General features: G+C 49.2%; 1 pseudogene; it reads right to left on the bottom strand.

The window, feature by feature from the left end:
• Positions 1-3,231: 3,231 nt before the first annotated feature.
• Positions 3,232-25,047, bottom strand: LOC127302364 (leucine-rich repeat receptor protein kinase MSP1-like; annotated as a pseudogene).
• Between the last annotated feature and the right edge of the window lie 226 nt (positions 25,048-25,273).

The following is a 25,273-nucleotide window of genomic DNA, read 5'->3' as shown; positions in this document are numbered from 1 at the left end:
TAAACGCTGAGGATGCTGCTGCCTCATGGGTCCCGCATGTCATCCTCTCAGAACGAAAATGTTTCTTTTCTTGGATTTTTTACCAACAGATTTTTGGTTTATTTTTTCTTTCCATCCCCTGCCGCCTTTAAAACGTTGACGACGCTGCTGGCTCATGGGTCCCCGATGTCAGCCTCCCCGTACAAGAAACATGTGATATATTGATTATTTTGCAGATAATAAACATTGTATTTCGCTCTGAGCTATTGCAAACGGATAAATTAAATCTTTATTTTTACATAAACAAACTTATATGTTGAATCTCCTTGTTTTGTGTTTTTGCGAAGCATAGGACTTTCCTGTTTTTTTTAGAAAAATCCGAACTTTCCTGTTTTGGAGTGAGCTGAAATTGTACGAGTCAAAAGGCCCAGCAGGATAGTTCGAAGGCCCAGATGTCCAGATGCAGCCCAATTGAAATCTTTCTTTTCTTGGATTTTTTTCACCCCCTGATTTCTGGCTACTTCATTTTTCTTTTGGTCCTGTGCCGCCTTGGAAACGTTGAGACCGCTGCTGCAAAATGGGACCCGCATGTCATCCTCTATGTACAATAAAATTTCTTTTCTTGGATTATTTTTGGCTCCTGATATTTGGTCACTTGCCTTTTTCTTTCAATCTCATGCCGACTTTGAAACGTTGAGGAAGCTGCTGGCTCATGGGTCCTGCATGTCATCCCCTATGAACAATAAAAGTTTTCTTTGTTGGATTTATTTTTTACCCCTAATTTCTGGCTATTTGCCTTTTTCTTTTGATCCCCTGCCCCCTTTGAAACCATGACGACGCAGCTGGCAGGTCGGTCCCACATGTCATCCTCTATGAACAATAAAGGTTTCCTTTGATAGATTTATTTTTGACCCTAATTAATTTCTGGCTATTTCCTATTTTTATTTTGATCCTCTGCCGCCTTGGAATAGTTGAGGATGCTGCTGCCTCATGGGTCTCGCATGTCATCCTCTCAGAAAGGTAAAAGTTTCATTTCTTGGATTTTGTTTACCAACTGATTTTTGGCTTATTTTTTTTTGTTTCGATCTCCTGCCGCCTTTAAAACGTTGACGACGCTGCTGGCTCATGGGTCCCCAATGTCAGCCTCCCCGTACTGCAAATCCTCTTTCTGCAAAGGTTGTATTTCTAGCTAGATAGCTAAGGTGGATTCGAATCTGCCGTGGTTCAGGCAGCTCAGGTAAGCCTTCTTGCACTGATTAATGGAACTAGTGTATAGCAAGGTCAAGACATGTGGCTTGGTGTAATGAATCTATTTGAATCATGTTGTGGATTCAATCTGATAGTTCTCTAACAGGTCAGCCAAAATAGAAATTAAGTTTTTTTCTAAAACGGAAATGCAAATTAAGATGAACACAAACATTAGTTATCATAATAGCTGATCATACATACATACTTGCTAAGAGCAAAAGCTTGCCAGAGTTTTACCACCCATACAATTAATTAGCAGTTCAGATAAGATAACCTTATATAAGTATAATTACAAATGCATTTGCTAAGGGCTCATGGGACAATAGAACTAGACAACCGCAAACTTTATGACCAACATGTCACAGCGGCATCGAAAGATCTTGACCTTCAACTTTGATCCAATGCGAAGTTTGGCACCGTCAATGAACTTTTTCCACCTGGAAGTAACAGCCAAGCGGCCATCTGTGGGACTGACGGAGTACCGTCCCTCCACGGTGAGACCTTCACTCTCCATGACGAGGGAAATCTTGCCCCTTCGGCCAGCATTGAGATCCTTGGAGATACTTTTAGGCAATTTCTGATTCAAAGCAAGAGATACCAACAAAAATTAGTCAATGGCACCAATGCACTGAAGACTGAACCATGTGAGACTTTGAGCAGAGAAGACATCAAGATAAGAGCAGTTATGCTGTCATATACTCACGAACATAGCCTTCAGATGCGTCCTGGTCACCACACGGGTGGCCACAACAATGAGCTGAGACCTTGGTGATCTGGCTGGGGCAGGTACAGGAGCCTGGGCTGGTACACGAGCTGGTGCTGATGCAGGAGACTGCTGGGCAGGTGCAATAAACGGTGCCTCTAGAGGAACCGGTGCTGATGCAGGAGACTGTTGGGCAGGTGCAGTAAACGGTGCAGCTAGAGGAACCAGTGCCGATGCAGGAGCCTACTGGGCAGGTGTAGTATATGGGGCCTCTACAGGAACCAATGCTGATGTAGGGGCCTGCTGTGTAGATGCAATAAACGGAGCTAGTACAGGAATCGGTGCTGATGCAGGAGAGTGGGAAGCCGGTGCCGGTGCTGGTGTGGGTGCCCTTTGTGACATCCGCTCCTGTTCCATCAGGGGATCTGCAGCTTTGATCATGTTAAACCCAGCAAGTTAGAACAGAGGGAATGGTTTAGAACAACTGCTCAGAATGCAGTAATCAAAGGATATGAGTACAAAAAAGTTACATATTATATATTTGGAAGTGTCTCCAACTCTGTAAGCAGTTACGTATATCTGCCCGTTTGAGTTTCTGATCCTCAGCTCATCGCCCTTCTTCAGACCGTAGTCAGAAGCAAACTTTCTCCAATCATGTCCATACAAATATGTGATGGCCTGCGTCTTGTAGACATACACCTCATAGACCGTGTACGTATATGGAGAAAATTTTGGCACCTCTTGAATTAATTGGACTAGGAAGAGAATGCTAGGATTCAAGCTGTTGAAGTCATTTGTACCTGGGCATAGTTCCTTCAGGCTGCAGACAATTTGCTCCTTGTGTTTCTGATGTATAGAAGAGCACGTTGTTAAGCTAAAATAAAAGTTGACGTTGGCTAAAAAATAGTGAAATTAGCAGCCTCTTGAAACGTAACTTAAGCAATTGCTGAATTTTCAGCTATTCATTCCTGCATCGTACCATTTCTTCTCAAGATTTAGCTGGTCTCCCAATACATACTGCTATTATCACATGAACCCGAGAGAAATAATGAAGAGCAAAGGAGCATATTCTGGCAAACATATATGCATAATACTGGCAAACAAATACATTAGCTTTTTTTCATGAAAACGCAAAAGACGTTCGTTTTATTTCATTGAAAGGGTAGAGTTTTACAATCAGATACATTAGCTTGGTACTTGCAGTTCTATGAAGTACTACATCAAAGAATATATTTCAGTCAAAGCAGAAGCAGCAGTAAACTTTCCAACAACGTCAGATGAGAAGGGCTTAACCTCGGAGGAAACGAATATGAGGGGCTCGATCAGTAATATCTGGAATACTTAAATACTTAGAAGAGAAGTAAAATTTCAGCACAACCTAGTTCTAGGATTGTAAAACACTCATGCTGCCATGATGATACCTGACAAAGACAATACATAGATGAACATACAATAGCTTTTGTGCCAGCTACAGCCTGAAAATGAGGAACACTAGTTTGTCTTGCTACAATCTCCAGCGACCTTACTCTACAGCTACAAGTTAATCCGTACCTACCAAGAAGAACGGTGCTTCAAGCTCAGCACTATGTGCCCCTGGAAACCATCACTACCAGAGGTCCGCACTCCATTGTCTGGGCCATCTTGAGTCCTTTCACCACCTCTTGCATGATCGGCCTCTTCCACGGCTCATCAGCGGTGCAGTCCAGGGCAATGGCAAGGACACGAACCATCTGCTCCCGCCACACACCTGAGATAGGTAGGCAAGGATCAAACAGCTCGTTCCCCTTGCCGCCTGCCATCATCCATCTTACCCAGCCGACAAGGTTTCCACCTCCTTCCACATCTTCTTGCCCTGTGGGTGGACGTCCTGTGAGCAGCTCCAGCATGACGACACCGAAGCTGTACACGTCGCCTTTCATGCTTGACTTCATTGTCATGCCGTACTCTTGGGGGATGTATCCAAATGTACCGGCAATGAGTGTGCTGACATGGGTCTCGCATGCGCTGATTATCCTTGCGAGGCCAAAGTCGGAAACCCTTGGCTCGAAATTCTCATCCAACAGAATGTTGCTTGATTTCATGTCCCGGTGGATGACATGGGGCACAAATCCTTCATGGAGGAAAGCAAGCCCACGGGCAGAACCGAGGCAGATCTTGAGACGATCTGGCCATCCAAGTGCTTCAACTGCATCTGCTCGGTTCCTCAGCCACATCTCAAGGCTCCCATTCTCCATGTACTCATAGATCAGAAACCGTTCGTCGCCACAAACACAGTAGCCAAGTAGGGGAACAAGGTTTGGATGGTTCACCTTTCCAATGGTTTCCATCTCAGCTAGGAATTCGCGATCACCTTGGAAATGACGATGAAGCCTCTTGATCGCAACTCTCCTGCCTTCAGGGAGTTCTGCCCTGTACACAGTGCCAAAGCCACCATCGCCTATGATGTGCTCTTTATTGAAATTCTTTGTGGCTTTCAGTATATCCTCTGTGGTGACCCTTAGCAGCGAATGCTGAAAAGTTGCGAGATTGATACTCAGAGGTTCCCGTGACTTCCTTCCTAGGAGTTCATCGCATGAAGTTGGCTCAATGGTAGCATTGGCCTTACTGGCAGATACAAAAACAATTGATGTGCTCCTCAGTGGTTTCTTTCTCAGATAAACTACCATAAGAACTAACACGATGATGACAGCAAGTGACAGGGCACAAATGATCACTAATCTTCGAGCTCGATGAGATGGATGAGCCACCTTACTATCAATGCCATTAGTGGAACAAATACCGCCAGCTGCGCAATCTGCTGAGCTGTATGTGCTGATGTGGTTACCAGAGAAGTTGGCAAATGTGAGGCCATATATATACCGCAAGGGATGGAACCGTAGAAATCATTGCTTGAGAGGTCAAGATAGTTCAAACGGCTGAGATCAGAGAGTGCTGGTGGTAAGCTTCCAGTGAGGCTGTTGTTGTGGATATCAATAGAAGACAGCTGTGTGTAGTTCGAGATAGACTCGTCTAGGGTCCCTGAGAAATGGTTACTGCTTAAATTGAAGAAAACCAGTGAGCTCGAAGATTCCATGTCCATGGGACAAGAGAACATAATTTTTCCAGAGAGATTGTTGTTACTGACATCCAGGCGTATTAGGTTTTTGTTGCACAGGATAGACTGGGGTATAGTTCCAGTAAGTAGATTACCGGACAAGTCTATCATAAAAACTTGGGGAAGAACTTGGCCTATCTCAGGAGGAATGGTGCCATCTAGGTGGTTATTTGATAGCATAAGGCCTTGGAGTTGTACCGATGGTGCAGACCAAGGAAGCATCGGTCCGATCAGTCCATTAAAAGACAAATTAATAGTTGTAAGATTCGTCAACTGACCAAGCTCTGAAGGAATGGTGCCATTCAGTAAATTGCCTTGCAGATTTAACACCTTCAGCGTAGAACACTTTTTTATTGCTGTTGGAATCTGACCAATCAAGCGGTTGTATGACAGATCAAGAAGACCTTTATGCTGAACAAACTCCGAGTCAGGGTGAACCTCATTCTCAAATCCCACACATATCTCAGCAGGAATAACACCAGAGAAGTGGTTATAAGACAAACTCAAGCTATTGAGCATTATCAGGTTAGATATGGCCCTCGGGATGTGCCCCGACAGATTATTAGAGCTCAGGTCCAGCGTGGCAAGGTTTCGGCAGTTGAAGAGCTCTACTGGCATGTTCCCAGATAACCCATTGCCATGCAGCGACAAAATTGTCAGATTCCGTAGAGCGCCAACAGACGGAGGGATGGGTCCTTGCAAATAGTTATTGTCTATCTGCAACCTCTCCAAGCTGGACAGCCTCCCAATGCTATGGGGGATCTGGCCTGTAAGCTGATTATTGCTGATAGATATCTGCAAAAGTGTTGATGACTCCCACAGCGACTCAGACAACATTCCCGTGAAGTTATTTAGGGACAACTCCAGAGTAATTAAAGGCAGCTCAGCCATATACCCTGGTATCTCACCATGAAGACGGTTATCTTGCAAGTTCAGCTCAGTGAGATTTTTGCATCCTTTAAAAGTTTCCTCAATACTCCCGGTAAGATTATTATCATGCAGTATGAGTGAACGCAGGGAGTTGTCTTCACATAACTTGGCAGGGATAGAACCTGAGAGAAGGTTGGATTCAGCAGAGAAACTAAGCAGATGCGGTAATGGCAGCAATGGCAAAGGTCCAGTGAAAAAGTTTTGACCCAACGATATTGATCTTGCATTTGTCCAATTCCTTATACAGTCTGGAATGTTGCCCGATAATTTGTTCTTTTCGACGGAAAAGGCCACAATAGCATCCAATTCTGCAAGTTGTTCGGGGATAGAGCCAGTGAGCTCATTGAACGATAGATTAATGAGGGTAATCTTCTTGCAGTTACTTAGTTCCTTCGGTATGCTCCCCTTGAGGCCTGCACCCTTTGCAATCAGCTGTGTCAGATTTCCAAGCCGACCAATAGGTGGTGGGAGTTCAGCATCAAAGTTATTCTCTGATATATCTAGTTCCTTCAGGCTTACAAGACCGCTGATCGACCAAGGAATGGTACCTGTGAAATTGCACACAGAGAGTTGAAGTACTTCAAGCCACTTCAGGTTGCCAATCTCTTCTGGAATGGTTCCTGTGAAACCATTCTGGCCCAAAATAAGCAGTTTCAGATTTTCCAGTTGACCAATCTCCCTAGGTATTGGCCCCACAAAGTTGTTTGAGGACAGATCGAGTGTCAAAAGGTTCACCAACGAGCTTATTCCAGAAAATATTGATCCACAGAGGTTATTCTGGCTTATATCAAGATGCAAAAGCCGAGACAGATTACAAAATGCTGCTGGAATCGACCCATTCAGTCTGTTAATCTGAAGGTCCAGGAACTCAAGGTACTGTAGACTTCCCAGCTCTGTAGGAAGGCCACCAGAGATGGAATTCATAGACATAGACAACTTAGTGATGTACTGCAGTTGACCAATTGCAGGGCTCAATTGTCCAGATAGTTGGTTTCCGTCAATCACCATTTCCTTCAGCATCTTCAAATTATATAAAGAGGCAGGCAGGGGCCCAGTAAGCTGGTTATTGCTCAAATCTAGGTACTGAAGATGCTGCAAATTCCCCAAGGCATCTGGAAGCTCACCGGTAAACCCACATCCACTGAAGTTAAGCCCAACAAGTAACACGAATGCCCCGATGCATGAGGGAAATGGGACATAGAGTGGCACGAAGGACAAGTCTGTGGCCACAACATTATGTCCCGAACAAGTTATACCTGACCAGTTGCATGGGGGAATTTCTAAATCAAACCAGCTGCGAAGGAAACCTTTTTCTTCAGCGATTGAGTGCCGCAGAGTGTACAAAGTACTTATATCACTTGATTCGGACAAGACACGGCTGGGGATGAATAGAAGAAGAATGAGAAGACATAAACTTTGAGATCCCATTGCTATTATGTTCATCGGAATTGTGTAAAGTTCAATCTGCACAAAGAGATTAAATATTTCAGTAGCTTCCCAAAGAACCATGTAACGTACAATGTGCCAAAAATTCATTTTGTTCACTAGATAATGCTTCAAAAAATGAGATATTCTAGGTGATGGAGACCAAAATAAAATTCAAGTTTTCCTTAGATTATGAGAAAAGACAATCGAAGGAATAGTCAGGGTTTCATTTGTTTGGACCAGATCAGATGTTCAAGGCTTCAAGCCAAAAAGATTCGAGGTTTGGCCATGGAGATGTTCAAAACTTCTCTATGCTTCCAACAGTACAAAAGGAGGAAGAAACTATCAATCATCCCTACTGTTGTTCTCTGATTTCAGAATTTGAAATATAATAATGTAACTCCACCAAGAAAAATGAAAAATGACACAGTTGCTCGATGTATTTAGCACATGGCAGAAACAATAACTTTATGTTCATACCTTGCGAGTTATAGTCTTCTGGGTAGAATGTAGATGACCAGGAACCGTAGCTTCTATGCATACTCATTACTCAGTACATATCCTGCAACAAGTTAATATCGAGTCGGTATAGAACTTGGTAAAGTTTAATAACACATGGAGGTAAACATCAATCAAAAGAACATGCATACATGAATACAGCTCAAGCAGGGACTTAAACTGATGCCTTCTCAAACATGTCGCCCTCTATCTTTGGCTCTTTGCTGCTGGCTAGTAACAACAGTAATGCAGCAGACGAAACTCAACTGGATCGAAAGTAATACATCCCCCTCAGAAATACACTATAAACTCCTGAAGTAAAAGAAAGGACAGCAGTTAGCTTCATGTAATTCTCAGCTCAAGGTATAAAAATGAGTGCACACTCCAAAGGCAGACAAAGGGTCAAACAGGCCTCTGGAACAGGAAATTTTCCTCGCTATGGAGATTTTCCGCCTCTTTGGTGATGCTTCAGGTCTTCGTGTGAACTATGCCAAGAGTGCGGCCACCCTGATCCGCTGTGGAAATCTTGATGTGGATCATATTCATTCGCTGCTCCCGTGTGAGGTGGTGGATTTTCCCTGCACTTATTTGGGTCTACCGCTATCTACTTCTAAACTGCCAAAGGCCCACCTTCAGCCTTATATTGATAAATTGGCTAATAGGCTCCCCACGTGGAAGGGATCCCTTCTTGACCTCCAAGGGAGATCGGTGTTGGTCAAGGCTGTGCTTGCGGCGATGTCTATATATATATTATGATGGCTCTTGACTTACCCATGTGGATGATCAATGCCCTTGAAGGGCTATGTCGTGGATTCCTTGGGTGTGCGAAACCATCGGCCAAAGGGGGGGTATGCCCCCTTGCTTCGTCCTTAGTTTGCACTCCCACAAGGTTTGGTGGATTGGGGATTCGGAACCTCCATATGCTTAATGATGCCCTTCGCATGAAATGGCTATGGCTATGTCGAACCTCGTCTGATAGAGCGTGGACTTGTGACCAATTGCCTTGCATGGCAAATGCTAGAGCCATCTTTCAGGCTTCGGTTATGCCGGTGCTTGGAAATGGAGTTTCCTGCCTCTTTTGGAAAGACCGTTGGATCAATAACAAAAGTGTGGATATGGTTGCTCCACTCTTGCTTGATTTTGTGGATAAGCGCGCCCTACGCACCCGTACTGTGGCGCAGGGGCTGCCGGCACATGCTTGGGTGCATGATCTCTCGGAAGGTCTTTCGGTCCTAGCGTTGGTCCAATATCTCAATCTTTGGAACGAGCTCTCCAGTGTGCACTTGGTGGAGGACATGGCCGACTCGTTCACATGGATATGGACTACTTCGAAAGAGTTCTCCGTGAAGTCTGCATACTTGGCCTTTTTTGAGGGGCATACTTTGTGGGCGTGGCACGACCCGATTTGCAAATGCAAGGCTCCTCTCAAATTCAAACTATTTGCGTGGAAAGTGGCGTGGAACCGTTGCTAGACGGGAGAACGAAGGCTTCTTCATGGCTTGACTAACGATGATTCTTGCACCTTCTGCTTGCAACACCCAGTGTCGTTGCCTATTCGACGGTACCTCGGAGGAGGGATCCTCACGAGGGGGAGAAGAAGTAGGGGCCATAGGGCGGAGTGCACACGGGACGGTGGTACGCGAGTTACCCAGCTTCGGAACACCTGCACGATGACAGGGCCTACTGCTGCTTGTCTGGAATTATCTGGGCGCTTTCGCGTTGTTACAATGAGTTGTGGTTGTGCCTCTAGGGCTCCCGGGATCCGGCTTATATAGGCGCACGGATCTAGGGTTTTCATGGAGAGTCCTAGCCGGAATACAAGTTACCTAACTACGGTACAATATCTTGCCGTGTACGTCAAGGATCCGCCTTCCTTCTAGGCCGTGCTGGATCCGGATACTTTATGGGCCTCCACGGATCCGGCCTCCTTTGTAGGTCGGTTAAGATCCGGCTCCTCATTCCTGGGCTGGACTTCATCCTTCACGATCAACAGCAACTGGGCCGCCCGATGGGCCACATGCCACCATCACCGTCGGTGGGCCACCCGGGCTTGCCGGATCCAGGCCATGTCGTTGATATACCCATAAAGTATACCCACAACAGTAGCCCCCGAAGTTCTCCGAGATTCATCATTCCTCCGACTTCATTCAGCTTGGATCCGAAGAGAATCTTGGAGAGCTTCAAAACCTTTACTTGTTTCCGGTATCATCTATTCGGAAATCTTCCTTTCTTCTGGATTGGTAATGAAACGGAAAGCCCACTTCTCCCGCGCACAACTTCCTTTTTTCCCGCGCTAAATTTTCGGAGATGCAAATCTTCTAGCCGGAAATTTCTGGAGCGCACAGTTAAGTTACCTCCACGTCATTTTACCGTTATTTGACCTAAGACACGTGTCAATCATCCAACGGCGTGACTGTTCAGTTTCTACCGTCAGATCCGAAACACGAATCTCCGCGCGAGGTCTATATATAACCCTCGCCCGCGGTAACTTCTCATTCTTTCACCCTCTCACCCACGCCGTCTTCTTCCTCGCGCCGCGCCGCCCGACAGATCTCAACTCCGGCGAACTTTGCCACAGTGAGCTCCACGCGCCACCAGTCCAAGCCTCTCCTCGCGCCAAGAACCCTTCGGTTGAACGGGAAATCCTTCCCGTCACCGATTCGTGGTCACGCGAGGTGATTTCCTGCAAGTCCGGCGACCTCGACTTCACCGGAGCTCCATCGAGCCACCGCGCCATTAACGGTACGTGCGCCGGCCTCGTAGAAGATAAACTTAGTGTAGATCCGGATACTCAAATAATTCGCATGGGTGCAGCCGGAAGCATGCCACTCGATTCATCACCTTTGTCTTGGTAGTTCTTCGAGTAGCCCGGATCCCAATCCATTAGAACCAATATGTCCGATCCCATAGCATACCTGCCACCATATGTTTCCGACATTAGGTTAGCTCAACCGTTTTCCGCATCTTCCAAAGACCGCTCTAGGCCGGATCCCCTCCCTCAAAGAGCTTCAAGAAGAACTCGAGGGACAAGCTAGGATGGCGACCAAAGTACAGAGGCGGAAAACAAGAGGGCGTCCAAGGCCGGATCCGTGAAGGAGAACGGGGTCAGTGGTGGCCCTGCGAAACTACCGATGTGGAGCTTAGAGAGCTCCAGAACGAGGGTATGATCTCCGCTCACTGGAGTTTCATACGCGATACCGACGTCCCCAAGCCCGGAGCCGGAGAAGCTGTCATGACAAAGGCTTGGGTGGAGCGCGGATTGTCGCTTCCCTGCTCGGAATTTTTCCTCTCCATCCTCAACACATATGGGCTTCAGCCTCACAACATCTGCCCAAACTCATACCTCCTCCTCTCCAACTTCGTGACTCTTTGCGAAGGGCACCTTGGGATCCGACCAGATGTCAGATTATGGCAGTTTTTCTTCCGGGTGAAGAAGGAAACGAAGGACAAAGCAATGGTAAACTGTGGGAGCATGACGTTCATGCTCCGACCTGGCCGCATGTATCCCCCTCACGATTCGCACGAATCCGTCCGGTACTGGAACGCCGGATGGTTCTATGAAAAGAACGCTTCGGTTCCGGACATCCACGACGGTTTGCCCAAGTTCATCAACGAACCTCCGGAAGAGCTCGCAAGTTGGAGCTTCGTTCCCTCGCTCGCCCAAACCCCTATCTTGGAGAAGGCGGCGCGGAGAATCTCCTGGCTAGTCCACGATGGGCTAACCGGAGCTCAGCTCACCCTCAGCTGGTTCACCCGGCGGATCCAGCCACTTCGGCACAATGCGCGGTTAATCTGCGCATACACCGGGGCGGACGACCTGCTCCGGGCCACCCGCCACGACCTTCCGGCTGATTCCCTCAAAAGGAGAATCAAAACGCTCGTGAAAATAGGCCGGGGCCAACCGGTCCCGGAACTGATCAAGGATATCTACACAAACAACCAGTGTCCTCAGGTAAGCTCTGTTCCTTTCATTATTTCAAAACTTCATAAGTTTCTGGATGTTAACTTTAACTTTTATTCATATTCCCCCCAGCTCAATACTTTGGCGGAGGAAAACTTTCGCACCATTCTTCGTGTCCCTGTCAGCGGCCAAAGGTGGGCGGAGAAGATCCTAAGGCCAAAGGCCCTGCCCAAGAAGACGCAGAAGAACAAGGCCAAGGAGAGGCTGAAGTCACTTCTTCTGAGAAAACCGGAGCCGGTGCTGGCGACATCGTCGTTTTTCCGAAGAACTTTGGAGATCCGGCTGACCTCACTTCCACCCCCAAGGCATATGCTACCAAGTTTTTCAACAAGTTAACCGAGGCGGAGAAATGGGAGCTTGAACAGGATTTGCTCAATGCCATGCTGAACAACGCCTGGGGGAAGCCTGACGCCGCGACATCGGAAATCCAGGACTTTAAGAAGGGCGTCGGCCAGTTCTTCGACAAGCTCATCTGCAAGCAAAAGGTACTCCCCAGTAGCCCCCAAGCATGTAGGCGGAAACTTAAATACTAGTTAGCGCTTACATGTTTAGACAAAAATTATTTCTGGGAAAAGTTGGATCAGTAGCCCCCAAGCATTATGGCGGAAAAGTTCCGGCAATAATGCTTCAAAGGAAACCACTGCTATAGGCGGAATTTTTACTCCTGCTCTGTCTATATTTTACAGGAACAGCAGGCGCTACATTACGAGCTGCACAAGAACATTGCCCTCCAGCGCCGCGTTACCCTGAGTCAGGCGGAAAATATCCGGACTCTGAAAGATGCGAATGCGTAATCGAACAAACAACTGGCGGACGCCCAAGGTTGGTTTCCGTCTTTTTTGTCATTAGTTCACATTCCGACTTTGAACTTGCTTTTGACTTATGTTATTATAGGCGCATCCTCTTCCCTTGAGAACCTGCGCTCCTCGTACCAAGAGTTGGAAACGAAACTGATGGAGGCGGAACAAAAGAGGGAGCAGGCCGAGAAGCAACTGGCGGAGAAAAACTCCGAGTTCATCAAGGAAAAGGGGGAATTCGTGCCGAAGAAAAATGCTGACAGCGAGACCATCAAGAGGCAGCAGAAGGAGCTCAATGGGCTCCGGAAATATATGGAGACCGCAGAACGTCATTGGGATTCACTCAATGAACAAATCCTCGGTACTTATCCGAAAGCTTTTCTAGAGGTCTAAACAATTGCTGTGCTCAACTTGCATGCTGATATCTGATTGTCTCTTGCAGAGCCACTTGGATACCCGGAGAAGCGCCGGAATCGCTTTCCTCGGGACGATCTCCTTATACTTGCGGGTGACGACTGCAAAGATCTCATTTCCGCCTCCCGGAAGATATGTCACAACTTATCCCTCAAGAAGAGCCGCACCTGTCGGCTGCGCAAACTTGTTAAGAAGATGGACATTCTTCCGGAGCTGGTGACGGATCTACAAGCATCATCAGCCCGAGGCGCAGCTGCAATGACCTTAACTATGTGCTTAGCACATAACCCGGAGCTTGATCTTGAGCAGGTAACCATGGGTGTTCCTCCGGATGCGGATGTTAACGCGCTCCTGGATGCAGTGAGCGGTTACGACACCCGCATCGCGCGCAGGATCCGGCATGATGAATTCTACGACAAGGTCGTTCTTCCTGCGGACGAGCCCCTGGAAGCCGAACTTCAAAAGGAGCGCGACGCGGAGGCGCGACCTGCGGAATCCGGAGCCCAATTTACCTGGACCAGCTCCAAGGACGCTCCCCAAGAGGAACCCAAGGCCAGCGATGCAGCTTCTGAAGAGGAGGAAGAGAGTGATGAAGACGTGTCATCTCCGGCCGAGGACGCCGAGGAAAAAGATCCAGAGGGCAAGACTTCTCCGGCTAAGGGGGAGTGAAAACTTTTATTCCTGCGGGAGAAACAATGCATCATTTTGGCCCCAGCGAGGGTTTGTAATATAACTTAAATTCTTAATTATCTAGGGACGAAACAATTATGCGTGGGCGGAAAACTTATCCTGCTATCCGTTAGAATTATTTGCATGTTTCGTTTGTTAAAAGCAAGTGCTGGTTTGTTAATTTTCCGGCTTGCTCGTTTGACCTTCCACGAGCCGGAAAACCTTTGGCCGGAAACGCTCGCCTGCGGCGACGAAGCCCAATGGCGTCCGTCCATAACCGCGGAAACAAGCCCCCAGCCTAGGTGCCGGAAGTCGCTACCAGGAATCCACGAGTTCGCAAAAAAAAAAAATTCCACCAGAAAACTTAGGCTTACGTCTTAAAGGACGATTTTGAAAATCACAACTTTCATACACGCCTAGGCGGAAACATCCAGCTCTGCGGTTTTAGTCGGAAAAACATACACGATCTAAAATGAACAAGTAAAGGAGGTAAAAGACTCAAAGAGTGAACCATAAGCTTTATTTCATTGATCATGTATAACTATTACAGAGTTTGTAACTCGGAAAAAATACGCTAAGTGTAGAAAGGACGTAGCTGTGCGATGTTCCAGGGGCGATCTGTCTCGTCGTAGATGTCATCCGGATCCTCACGCTTGCGTTTCCGGTGCCAATTAGCAGGTTTGTCCTTCAGCTCTCGGAAATCAACAAGGTAGTACGATCCGTTATGAAGCACTTTGCTAACGACGAAGGGTCCTTCCCAAGGAGATTGCAGCTTATGGTCTTTCACCTGCCGAAGGCGGAGGACCAGGTCTCCTGCCATGAAAGAGCGATTCCGGACTCGACGACTGTGATAACGTCGGAGCTTCACAGTAGATGGCGGAGCGCTGGTCGCCTAAATTCCGAGCTTCCTCGATCGAGATCTACAGATAGCTGTCACGGCCTCGTCAGCTGTTTCTTCGTTGAAGGCGGAAACTCGCGGCGAATCGTGGATGATGTCGGAGGGAACCACGGCTTCGGATCCGTATACCAGGAAAAATGGGGTAAACCCTGTTGACCTGTTAGGGGTAGTTCGCAAACTCCACAAGACAGCTTCCAACTCGTCAGCCCAAGCTCCAGCTGCTCGTCGCAGCGGTTCTTCAAGGCGTGGCTTAATTCCTGATAATATTAGGCCGTTAGCCCTTTCAACTTGACCATTGGATTGTGGGTGAGCCACAGATGCAAGGTCCAGCCGAATCCCTACTGTCTCACAATAATCCCTCAACTCTCCTTGAGCGAAGTTTGTACCATTATCTGTGATTATGCTGTGTGGGATGCCGAATCTCATCACGAGGCTGCAGACAAATTTTAGTGCCGTAGCACCATCGGCTTTTCTCACTGGCTTAGCCTCGATCCATTTGCTGAACTTGTCAACAGCGACCAAAAGGTATTCAAAACCGCCAGAGATGATCTTTTTAACTTACCAACCATATCGAGCCCCTGCATAAACGGCCAGGTGATAGGTATGGTCTTCAGCTCTTGGGCTGGAGCATTTGGTTGAGTAGCATAGTATCAGCAACCTCGGCAGGTTTTTACCAACTTGTCAAGATCTTCTTTAGCTGTGAGCCGAGAAACCCTAGCCGGAAAGCTTTGGCAACGAGGGACCTGGGAGCGGCGTGATGCCCGCAATCCCCTGCGTGGATCTCTCTGAGTATTTCAATGCCATCTTGGCTGGAGACGCATTTGAGGAAAACTCCCGTTGCACTTCGTTTGTAGAGCTGTCCATCAACGATTGTGTAGGATCTTGCTCGTCTGATGATCTGTCGTGCTAGGACCTCGTCCTCCGGCAACTTCTGATCAATGAGATAATCCAGGAAAGGCTGGGTCCAAGCCGGAATGATAACCATCACTTCCTTTGCCGGAGATACTGCCACCTCTGGATTTTCCGGGTTAGCGCCCTTAACTGAGGGTATCCGTAGGTGCTCCAGGAAAATGCCAGGCGGAATTTGCTTCCTGCCGGATCCAAGCTTGAATAGCATGTCTGCCGCTGTGTTATCGTCTCTCCTGACGTACTTGACTTCGTATCCGAGGAAGCACTTGGCGATCTCGTCAACTTCGTCTCTGTAGGCCGCCATGACGGAGTTTCTGGCGTTCCAGGTTCCGGCTACTTGTTGTGCCACCAGGTCGGAATCTCCACAGCATATAATGTGCTTGATCCCGATTTCCTTAGCGATGCGCAGACCGTGTAGTAGAGCCTCGTATTCCGCCATATTGTTTGTAGCTTCGAAGTGGATCTGCAGAACATACTGCAGTTCTTCTCCGGTAGGGGACTTCAGGGTGACTCCGGCTCCTGAGCCTTGATGCTGCTTGGATCCATCGAAGTGCATGACCCATGTTTCTGGTTCCGGCTCCAGACTTGCATCCGGAGCTTCTGTCCAATCTGCGACGAAATCTGCCAAGACTTGGGATTTAACCGCAGTCCTAGGCTTGTAAGCGATGTCGAAGGCGGATAATTCGATGCCCCATTTAGCTGTACGCCCTGTTGCGTCAGCGTTGTTGAGAATTGTTGACAGCGGAGCCTTGCTCACAATTGTTACTGGGTGCTCTTGGAAGTAATGTCTCAGCTTCCGGCTGCCTAGGAACACTCCATAAGCTAGCTTCTGAAAGTGAGGGTATCTTTGCTTTGACTCCGTCAGTACCTCGCTAATGTAATAGACAGGTCTTTGGACGTCATATTCATGACCTTCTTCCTTTCGCTCCACCACGATGACGAGACGGATGACTGTGTTGGTAGCTGCCCGATAAAGGAGCATTGGCTCGACTCTGCTGGGGCTGCCAAGATAGGTGGGGAGGTGAGTATTTCCTTCAACCCCGAAGAGCTGCGTCGGCTGCGTCGTCCTGCATTTAATTTGTCTGTTTTCTTCAGCAGCTTGTACAAAGGTAGCGCCTTCTCGCCAAGACGACTAACAAACCTATCGATTGCCGCGACGCAACCAGCTAGTCGTTGCACATCTTTAAGACAAGTTGGCCGTTTGATACACAGGATTGCCTTGATTTTTTCCGGGTTAAACTCAATGCCTCGTGAGAGACTATGAAGCCAAGGAGTTTTCCTACTGGCACGCCAAAGACGCACTTCGGCGGATTCAACATCATCTTGTACCTGCCGGAGGTTGTCGAAGGTTTCGTGGAGGTCGCCGATCAAGTCGGATCCTTTCCGGGTCATGACCGCGATGTCGTCGACGTAAGCGTGCACGTTCCGGCCGATTTGGTCCTTCGAGCACCGCCGCATCGTACGTTGGTAGGTGGCACCTGCATTTTTCAAACCAAAGGGCATGGTGACATAACAAGTAAGTGCCGAAGGGTGATGAACGAAGTTGCCTTTTGGTCAGACTCCTTCATCCGGATCTGATGATACCCGGAATACGCATCAAGAAAACACAAAAGTTCCGCCCCCGCCATCGAATCAATGACTTGGTCAATGCGCGGCAAGGGGAACGGATCCTTCGGGCAATGCTTGTTCAAGCCGGAGTAATCGATGCACATTCTTAGTATTTCAGTGTTCTTTTTGGGTACAAGGACGGGATTTGCGACCCAATCAGTGTGGATAACTTCTATTACAAAACCTGCCTCTAGTAATTTAGCTAGTTCCATTCCTATGGCGCGGCGCTTCTTATCTCCAAAGCGTCGCATAGCTTGCTTCACCGGTTTAGCCCCCGGATTTATGTTGAGGTAGTGCTCGGCGAGTTCCCTAGGTACTCCGGACATGTCAGAAGGTTGCCATGCGAAGATATCCATGTTAGCGCGGAGGAACTCGACGAGCGCGTCTTCCTATTTGGGGTCCATGTTGGCTCCGACTGAAACCTGCTTGGAAGGGTCGCCTATGATGAGGTCGTGCTTCTTGGTTTCTATCGCGGCCTTGAAGGAGGTCTTCTGCTCAGAGATCTGCTTCTTGGTGGTCTGCATCTCAGTCGGATCCACCGCGGCTCTGTAGCCTTGCAGCTCCTCTCCAGATATCACAGACTCTGCGAAGGCGGCTTCGCCTAACTCGCATTCGTGAGCCTTCTTGTAGTCTCCGGATATGGTAATCATACCCTTAGGACCCGGAATCTTGAGCTTGTTGTAGATGTAGCACGCTCTCGCGTGGAACTTGTGGTAGGTGGGCCTGCCGAAGATGACGTGGTAGGAGCTCTTGAAGGGCACAACTTCAAACGTGATCTTCTCTTCGCGGAAATTGTGAACATCGCCGAAGGCCACGGGAAGTGTGATGCTGCCGAGAGAATTCGCCTTCTTACCCGGAACCACGCCATGAAACTCAGTTGTGCTGTGTTTGACCTGTTCCTTGGTGAGGTTCATCCGCTCTAGAGTCTCCAGGTACATGATGTTCAAGCTGGCTCCACCATCCATGAGGCACTTGGAGAAGTCATACCCGTCTATGCGGGGACTTACAACCAAGGCGTAGCATTCTTTTGGCACAATGACAGGATGATCCTCCCTGTCAAATGTGCACGGGACTTCCGACCACCTGACATACTGCGGCACAGCCGGAACTGTGGCGTTCAGGATCCGGGTAGCTGACTTGGTAGCGCGGACTGTTGGAGTTCCGAGGAAAGTGTGATAAGCCCCCACGCTCTTTTTCTCGAAAGGGTTGGATTTACCTGCGGACCCTGCCTTGGGATCCGGCGAGTGATCATCCTCATCCATTGCCTCGGAACTGTCCTCCTCCTTGTCTTTGTTCTTGCCCTTGCCTCCTTTGCCGCGAGGGCGGTGCTTCCGGGCTCGCTTGTATCCTGCTTCCGGGTCGTTTTTCAGATCATTGACCCACTTGCAGTTGCGGTTGGTGTGAGTGGACTTCCCTGTAACCGGATCCAGGTGGGCCAGGCAGGGCATGTCTCTGTACTCCTCGTAGGTTTGCGGGGCGCGGGATCCGCCAGCTGTGACCTCAGTGCCGTGCTGCTGGCCCCTGCCGGCTCCGCCTCCACGGCCGCGTCCTCTTCCGCCTCCTTGGCCTCCGCGCTGAAAAAGGCCATGGCGATCAAGTCGGATCCACCACTCTTTTGGTCATCAGGGTTTTTCCGCTTGGTGCCGCTGCCACTGCCGTTATCACGGTTCTTCTTTTGCTGGTGCAAGGGGATTGCTGTGGCTGCTAGATCTCCGCCAGCGTCGTCATCGGCGGCAGTATGATCACTGGCGATGGTGATCATGTCATCCAAAGTCAGCTTGTTTGCATTGACCAAGCAGGTCAGCTTGTGCCGCAGCAGTCCTCCTCGCTGCAAGCCACCAATGAAGGCGTGCATTGCTGTGCGGTTATCAACGTTCTCGCACTCGTTTCTGCATGCCAACCATCGGGTGAGGAAATTCCTGGATGTTTCACCCTTCTTCTGGGTACATGCCTGCAGGTCGCTTGTTGTGGCAGGTCTCTTGTAGGTGCCCCTGAAGTGTTTCTCGAAAGCGTTCTTCAGGTCAAACCAGCAAAAGATGGAATTCTTCTCGAGGTCACTGAGCCAGATCCGGGCTGGACCTACAAGGTACAACTGAAGCATGCGGCAGGCGATGTTAGGGGTTCCTCCGGCGAAGGTTACAGCATTATAGTAATCCTCAATCCAGGTATCCGGCCTTTCCGTGCCATCATAATTCTTCAGATTTCCGGGTAGCTTGAGATTCATCCTTGGCTTTGGTTCCTCTCGAATCATCCTGCCAAAGCATTTTGGGCCAATGTAATCAGTTCTGTATTCGTTGAGGCGTTCCCGCGTGTCGCGCGAACCGTGGCGAGGAGACTGTGAACGAGAGCGAGATCTTCGGCCGCCGCCTCCGCCTCCACCTCCGCCGCCACCGCTAGGTGGTGGTGAGGGAGACCTGCGAGGGGGTCGATCTGACTTCTTGCTTCCGCCTTCAGATTCTCCGCGACCTTCCCGGTGCTGGCTCCGGCTTCTGTGGCTGCCTTCGTCATGGCGTTGGCTGCCCTGGCCGTTCCGGCTCCGGCGAGGCTCCGGGTCGCGTTCCTCATTCCGACTCCTCCTAGGCTCGGTCTCACGATCGTTATTCTGGTTCCGGCGAGGTTCCGGCGTGCGCTCCCTGTTTCTGTTTCTTGAGGGCAGCACGTTGTCGCGGATAATAATTCCACCATGGCCCTAGGGCCTGATGTTTCCGGCTGGACTACAGCGGCGAGGGGGACGCGGGTAACCATTAGGCGGAGGAGAGGGGTTGCGGTACTTGTCCCGTCCAGAGTACATTGCATCCTTTCCCTTTCTTGGATCTGACGGAGGCGTCTTTGATGGGACGGGGATTGGATTTGGGTGTTCTCTGGCTTTCCTTCTGCGTTCCGAAGAGCCGGTTCGCGATTCGTCATCTCGATGGCGATTATCGTGGGCGTCCTTCTGCGCAGTGGAGACGCAATGCTCCGGGTTAGATTCCAACTTGCGCGAAGTGTCTGCCTTGCTCTGCTGCATCATTGCTGACGCGACGAGCGTGCGAACGTAGTCGATATCGATCTCCTCGTTCTTTTTCTTCAAGATCTCTGCAGCCTTCGTCATATTGTCCTTCGGGGTGGCGAACGGCTGCTGCTCCGTTGGAGTTGCGAAGGTGATCCTGCGGGGAGCTATCAACTCACGCCGGACCTTTTCAACCTTATGATGAGCTTCAACGATCTTGTCCTCCCAATGCTTTCGGAGTTCCTTGACCTTTGCCAGTCCTTCGTCCACCTCCTGCTCGCGCTGGATGAAGTCTTCCACAAAAACTGCGGCGTGCTTCCGTTCCTCCAGCATGGCGGCTGCAGTGTCCTTAAACTTTTTGGCTGTGGCCAGCAGCTCCAGTCTCTTAGCTTCTAATGCTTCTATGTCTTCGGGAGTGATGGGTTTGTTAAGAATATCCGAGCGATAAACCGCATCCATGCCTGCTTGTGCAACCATCTCTTCAGGCGACAGGAGGTCCTCCGAGGAAGAATCCTTGCGGGGTCGCTCCCGCGACATTGGAGATCCCTAATGGGATGGCTGGGGGTCGGATTGGCTGGCTGTCCCTTCTAATTCATGTTCTCCCAGCGCCGCCACGGTCGCAAGTACCTGCTTTGGCTGGGCGGAATCAACTTCAGACTGATCACCGTATCCATATTCCTTCACCCTGCGGTCGAACTCTTCAGTGTCCATGGATTGGGTATCTCCGGAAATTGGGCTTAGATTCCCCAGAATCGACTCTTCCACCGGGGCTCCGCTTTCTCCGACAGCCTCCTGGCGATCCGGAGCAGCGTTTTCCGGCGCCTCAACCTGCACGGGACCAGCTCCGACTTCTTGAGGGGCGGCTCCTGCGGTATGGGCTATGAAGTGTACGAAGTGACACCTTTGCTTTTCTAACACCTGGGAGACCCAGGCGGATCTGCACTGCTCTTCCACCGTTATTTCCTGCTCAGGGGCGGATTGGGTGGGTTTTAATTTTTTCAGATCTAAGGCGGAATCTTCCTTAGGAAGTTCCTGCGACTCAGATCGGATCTTCGCGACTGCGTCCTGCTCAGCGGCGGTCGCGTCGGCGTCATACTTACCGGTGGGTTTCCGTCGGAATCGACGGTTTCCCCGATGAAGATGTGTATGCCGCCAACTGGGACGATGGAGAGCTTGACGGGGTTAGTCTTAGCCGGAATCCAGCACTCATCCAGAGGGACGATCGGAAGATTCCCGGCGTAAAGAACACGCCCCACCGCGATCGTGTCGTCGTAGCTTCCCATGGCGGAACCCTCCCGGTTCCGGCCTCCAGACGCCGCTGGCCCCACGGTGGGCGCCAACTGTCGTTGCCTATTCGACGGTACCTCGGAGGAGGGATCCTCACGAGGGGGAGAAGAAGTAGGGGCCATAGGACGGAGTGCACACGGGACGGTGGTACGCGAGTTACCCAGCTTCGGAACACCTGCACGATGACAGGGCCTACTGCTGCTTGTCTGGAATTATCTGGGCGCTTTCGCGTTGTTACAATGAGTTGTGGTTGTGCCTCTAGGGCTCCCGGGATCCGGCTTATATAGGCGCACGGATCTAGGGTTTACATGGAGAGTCCTAGCCGGAATACAAGTTACCTAACTACGGTACAATATCTTGCCGTGTACGTCAAGGATCCGCCTTCCTTCTAGGCCGTGCTGGATCCGGATACTTTATGGGCCTCCACGGATCCGGCCTCCTTTGTAGGTCGGTTAAGATCCGGCTCCTCGTTCCTGGGCTGGACTTCATCCTTCACGATCAACAGCAACTGGGCCGCCCGATGGGCCACATGCCACCATCACCGTCGGTGGGCCACCCGGGCTTGCCGGATCCAGGCCATGTCGTTGATATACCCATAAAGTATACCCACAACACCCAGACTATTGACCATCTTCTCCTCCAGTGCCCTTTCTCCCGAATCATCTGGTTCGAAGTCCTGAAGGGCTTGGACCGCACCTCCCTTCTCCCGACCAATGTGGATGGCCTCCTCGAGTGGTGGCCGCGTGTGCTTGAGTCCTGGCCGACCAAGCTGAAGCCTCAAGCGCGCTCCCTCTTCTTGTTGGTTCTTAGGTCAATTTGGATTGAGCGAAACAATAGGATCTTCAAGAACAAATCTAGGTAGGAGGCTCTTCTTCTCGACGCGATTGTCGAGGAAGCGGATAGGTGGAAACTTGTGGGGTTTTTGTGAGGAGTTTCTTTTTCTTCTAGCCTTGGCCACGTGTGTTGTAAGTGTGGAGTTTGTATTTGGTTCTTCCTCTATCTATAAAAAAGAGGCGTGCTTTCTCGCGCGTTCCTGAAAAAAAAAGAATGAGTGCACACAAGCAAGCCCATCCTACTTCAATAAACATTGCCGAGACAGGTGAAGAAGCATGAGCTACAAATATTCTAACCTAGCAATGGCCCTTAGCATCTAATCCAAGAGACTCAGGACAATGCCGGTGATTCGAAGGAACGATACACCAACATAACAGACCCAGGAAATGCAAAGGAGGAAGCAGTAACCGCAGCAGAAGTTACGAACACCCCTCCCTAAAGCCGAAGAAGCAGGGGAAGTCCATGAAACATCCATCCATCATGAGAACCATAAGTCACTCCATTATTTTCATAGAAATAAAATAGAGAGAATTCTTTATTTGGCCCTGTCTAAAGTTTGCCTTCCTTTTTTGGCCCTGGTAATTTTTTTCTTCCTTTCATGACCCATAAAGTTCGGTTGGTTCCTTATTTGGCCCTCTAGTACAATTTAAACACTAAGAAGACCATTTTGCCCCTGCTGCAATATGTGACGAAATTGCATAAAAAAGCTGTGATATACTAGTTGGTTATTAAAAAAATGATCCCCACTGTGGCTGGTACTAGCGCACCAGCGCACCATTTTGCCCCTGCTACAATTTATTCCGGAAAAACTCAAATTTATCCCGGAAACTACTGCAATTTTTTTTGTATTTCCACAACTCCAGAAAAAATTGATATTAAATAGGCACAAACATAGAGACAATCCGCAGGTACGACAGAAATTTCAGCCCAAAATACATTGTATTTTGGAAGATACAAAAAAGACAAATTTCTGACAGACTATACGTACACTATACGCCTATATAATGTCAGATTTTTTGTTTTTTTTTCACAGCCCAAAATAAAACGAGTTTGTGCCCGAAACATTGCACGTACATCCCAAGCATATACATGTATTTCTGGAATAAATTTGAGATTTTTATGAAACACAAAAATTTGGCAGCATATTGCAGCAGGGGCAAAATGGTCATCTTAGTGCTTAAATTGTACTAGAGGGTCAAATAAGGAACCAACCAAACTTTGTGGGTCATGAAAGGAAGAAAAAAATTGCCAGGACCAAAAAAAAAAAGCAAACTTTAGCTAGGGCCAAATAAGGAATTCTCTCAATAAAATAAGGCTACTGCTACATGCTAGGAGTGCCGCTTTACATCAAATCAAATGACACAAAACTAAACATGCAGACAGAGGCCCTCCACGAAATGTGGACCAGAAAGCGAACAAATATTCATGTTCATACCTTCTGAGTTACAGTCTTCAGTGCCGGAGCTTAGGGACGGTTGGGTCCGCCTATGACAGTCTTCTAAGTCGAATGTGGATGACCAGGAACCGAAGCTTCTTTGCAAACTCATTACTCAGTACATATCCTGCAACAAGTTAATACCGAGTCATCATAGAACTTGGTAAAGTTTAATACTTGGAGGTGAAGTCTATCAAAAGAACATGCATACAGGCTTAGGGACTTAAACTGATACCTTCTCGACCATGGTGCTCTCTATCTTTGGCTCTTTGCTGCTGGCAAGTAACAACAGTAATGCAGCCAACGAAACTCAACTGAATCGAAAGTAATACGCCCCCCTCAGAAATACACCCTGAACTCCTGAAAAAAAAAAGGCAGCAGTCAGCGTCCTGTGATTCCCAGCTCAATGTAAAAGAATGAGTAAACAGGAAAGCTTATCCTACTTCAATCAACATTGCGACAACAGGTGAAGAAAGCATAAGCAAGGACATCCTAGAGCTCAGGAGGGACTGTGGAGGTATTCAAAACTTATGTACACTTCCAACATACATTGAGTAGGCAAAACGAACGGGATTTTTAACAGGAAGGACGGAAGGAGAGTTTGGTGAAATTTTAAAGGGGAAAATCACAAACAAAAAACATGTACAGTACAAAAATGGAAGGGAATTAATGGTTGCTGCTGGAATAATTGGAAGACCATAATTACTCCTCCCACTGGAAAATCAGTAAATGCAGCGGCGAGTCGATCGCGTCGCACGACGTGCCGCGCCGGCCGCGCACAAGGAGCAAAACGTGAATGCTACCAACAAACAGAGGGGGACGAGCGCGGTGGTCGATCAACTCACCCTGGCAGCCTCCCATTGTCGGCGCGCGCGGTGGCTGCCTCGCCTGGCGGCGGCGGCGCGCGGGTGGCGCCGTGCTCCAGCGCGCGGGGCTTGCGAGACGACGACGGCTGGCGTGCGAACGGAGGGCCGTGCCGCCGCACCGTGCTCCTGCAGGGACTAGGCAAGGGAAGAGATGCGTCAGAGAGGACGGGGGGTGAAGAGCTCGGCGAACGGGAAATTCGACGCGGAGATCGAGGACGATCAGCTCGCGCCGACGTACGCACGCACCTGGGTCTCCCGCAATGTCGGCGCGGTGCGCGGCGGCGCCGTGCCCCTGCTGGGGTCCGGGCCGGGAGGGCGTGGCGGGGCGCGCGAGCACGATGGGTCGGTGGTGAGCGGCGGCGGCGGCGGCGGCGGCGGCAGGGGCAGCGGGTAGGAGGAGCAGTCACGCAGTGGGCTGCGTTGGGGGTTTGAGGAGAGGACGAGCGAGGCGGTTTTGGGTGGAGAAAAGCCAAAGAAAGGTGGACGGCGTGTCTTCTCTTGGCTTGTGCGACTTTCTTCTCACCGCACCGGTGTTCAAATGTTTGTTTCCATAGGTGATACCCTCCGTCCATAAAAGGATGTCTCAACTTAGTTAAAATTTAGATGTATCTAGATCTAATTTAGTATATAGATACATCTAAATTTTCAAAAAGTTGAGACATCTTTTTTTTTGGACAGAGGTAGTACTACACTACCGTATAAGATTTAGGTTTCTGTTTTTGTGATTTG

This window comes from Lolium perenne, chromosome 5, assembly GCF_019359855.2.
Source record: "Lolium perenne isolate Kyuss_39 chromosome 5, Kyuss_2.0, whole genome shotgun sequence".
Lineage (NCBI taxonomy): Eukaryota > Viridiplantae > Streptophyta > Magnoliopsida > Poales > Poaceae > Lolium > Lolium perenne.
Note: the sequence above shows the minus strand (reverse complement) of the source record. Positions and strands in the feature narration are given on the sequence as shown.